Raw genomic sequence first — 3,203 nt, forward strand, 5'->3', positions numbered from 1 at the left:
TTAACATCGATCTCATGTAGGAATTCGCGACGGCCTATCGAATAAAACCAGAACGCGAGCTAAATTGGAAAATAAAAAAAAAAAAACGGCTCGACCGCGCGCGTGGAGCCGTTTGTCTCCGGACCCGAGTGCCGCGATCAAGTATTGGAAAATCTACGACGGATCACCTTCCCGATTGCCGTCCCTTACGCCTCAGATCTTCAACGAGGCGCGGCCGGTGAGGTTCCCACCCTTCCTCGACATCCTCCGGCCAGTTATTCTTTTAGAGGATGTCCCTTTGTGTAAGAATCCCGCGGGAGCAAGGAGGAACTAAGGGGAGGAAGTCCTCAAACTACCTTAGATTATTCAAACATTATTGTATTTTTTCACGCTTATGATCATAATACAAAGAAAGAAATTTTTTAAAACCAAAAAGAAATTAAAATAAAGCTAACTAAAAGGTAAATTTATGAAAAGGAAAATGAAAATAAAATAAGAGAGAAAAAAAAAAAAGAAACAATAAATAACCAAAGTTTAATAATTATCAACAAGAAGGGAAATAAACTAAAAATCATACAAAAAAAAGAAAAGAAAAGAAAATAAACAACCACTTACCCAAATGTCACTCCGAGCTCGGACCGATCCTTCGGGTACCTATTTCTTTGTTTGTCTTTGGAATTCAAATTATTTAAAAACTAACAAAAATATATATAGTCCTACGACACAAAACTAACGTTAGTTCACTCCTTCTTTAGATTTCGCTCCTCATGCTTTTATGAGGGATTGTTTATTCACAACGCGCAAATTTCGACACTAGACTTATTATTCATGTATTAACGATTAAGCGATTTGAATCTAATTTTGGAATCTTCGTTTAAACTACACTTTCGTTAGCACGATGTGGTGTTAGTTTTCTCGGGCGGATTCTTTCACTTTGCTCGCGAAAATCTTCACTTTATGATGAATCATCTTCTTCTTCATCCTCCGTCCTCACTCCTATCTTTCCCCCTTCCTCGGTTTCCTTTTCTCCTCAATACTTGCTGCACCTTCCTTCCTCAAATCATCAGCCTTCCTCTCAAGATCCAAAAAAAAACTTGCTCCTCCACCCAAAAGCTCCTCCAACCGCCGTCTTTCAGTTCTCAAAACCAACTCTTCGTTTTTTTCCTTCCCGCCAAAAACCTCTTCCCAGCAACATTCTCGCTGCCTTTGTTCGTGCACCGCTTCTATTCCCGCTACATAGCCTTTCTCACTCGCTAGGCAATGTTGCGGCAACATACGCATGCGCCTGCGGATGCGGCAAATCATTCCCCTCCTGTCAAGATCAATTCGCTTGAATACATTGAATAATGTGCAATCTGCGGCGAACTTTAAGGCAATTGCACACTATTAAATGCATTGTTTAAGCAAATTGATTAAGAAAGAGCCGAATGAAATTCCGCTCCCGTCGCGCAGCCGCGGTCACTACAGAATTCAAACTCTTCTAATCACATGTGGACATTTACGCTCCTCGCCCACTTCTCCCGCTCTTAACATCAAATTCTCATTCCTCTAGATCAGCTTGTGAACTTCTTCGGGATAATTTCTCCTCCTTTTTACTCCTAACCATTCATCTTACCTCTCGTCCGACGCATTTGATTCCTTCTCGGCCAGTATACCCTTCATTCCTATTCTGAGTCCCTCTATTGTTGAATTCCTTCCTAGAAACGTCGAAGTTAATGGCAGTTGCGGATGGCATTCCAAATTTCTTCCTAATAAAATATAAACCGATCATCTCCCGTCCCCTTACTATAATTTATAACAATAGCTTGTCCGAAGGTATGTTTGCGGACATGTGGAAGGAAGCTCGTATTATACCTTTACTCAAAAAAACCACCATCCTTCCCTGGTTCTCCAAAATGTTTGAAAGGTACGTAGAAGACTGCCTTTCGTCTCATTTCGATCACCTCATTGTGAAAGGGCAGCATGGGTTTCAACCTGGTTGCTCCACTGTGACTAATTTATTGGAATTCCACCACGTTGTTACGAAGACTTTAACTGCAAGAAACGATGTGCCTACAATATATACTGGCTTCTCTGAAGCTTGCGATTCCATTGACCTTCTCACCAGGGTCCATTTCTATTTTCATTTTTCGTGAGTGATCTTCCTTTCTTGTTTACCTGTCCCTTATATGCAGACGATTTGACGATTTATGATATCACTAAAAACTTCTCCCCCAACACCCGTTTCTTATCTTGATATCTTGATGGTCAGCCCTTAGCCGTGATTCCTTTTTACAAAGACCCAAATATAGCCCTTGACAGCAAACTTCAATTTAATTTTCATTATGTCGATGTACTCAGCCGCGCTTCCAAAATGTCCACTTTTATACTTTGTTCCTCTTATCAATTCATGGATATCCATTCCTCGCTCATCCTTTATAAATCCTTCGTCCGTAATATTTTTGAACATGATTATAGTGTGGTCCCCTTACAATAGTTGTGATTGCGATGCAATTGAATCTACACAAAGAAGATTTCCTCGATTAACCTTTAAAAAGAGCGTTCCCTACTCGACATATCCACAACGTCTGGCTTTCCTTAACCTGACACCTCTGCAATCCCGTAGATCCTTGACTGACGCATGTGTCTTTTTCAATCTTTGTAAAGGCTTGATGGACAGCCAGCAATATTCGCAACCATAATATTTTTGAAGCTCCTTTCGCGGAACTCTCGTGCGATTCCAACTCTCCCTTGCCTAGATTGTTACGTGATTATAACCGTTTGCAGCTTGGTCTTCTGGCTTCATCCCTAGCCGCTCACAAAAATAGAGTTGTTGACACTATGTTAACTTTTGTTTTTCTTGCACTTACATGCAATAAGTAATGAGAGTATTCTCAGTTTATTGTTGATCAAATAAATAAATAAATATTCTATAAATTTAATCACACTTGCAATGCCCTTCTTAACCCTCAAACACCGAGATAAATTCTAATAATTCAATTTTAATTGCCTCTCTCCATTTCTTTTTCAATTCAATCGAGTCAAACCAATATTTTCTGAACGTAAAATCAGTAAAATCAAATCAATCAATAAATTCACAGTTCAATTTAAATGTCTTCTTTTACCTTCTGTTAAATTAAAAATCTGAACATGGACAACATCGCACCGCCTTCCCCTTCGCAAAATTTAATCTTTGAACGTCTTCACTCGCATGTGTTCTTGACAACTGTCAAACGAAGTAACAA

This window comes from Hermetia illucens, chromosome 1 (genome assembly GCF_905115235.1).
Source record: "Hermetia illucens chromosome 1, iHerIll2.2.curated.20191125, whole genome shotgun sequence".
NCBI lineage: Eukaryota > Metazoa > Arthropoda > Insecta > Diptera > Stratiomyidae > Hermetia > Hermetia illucens.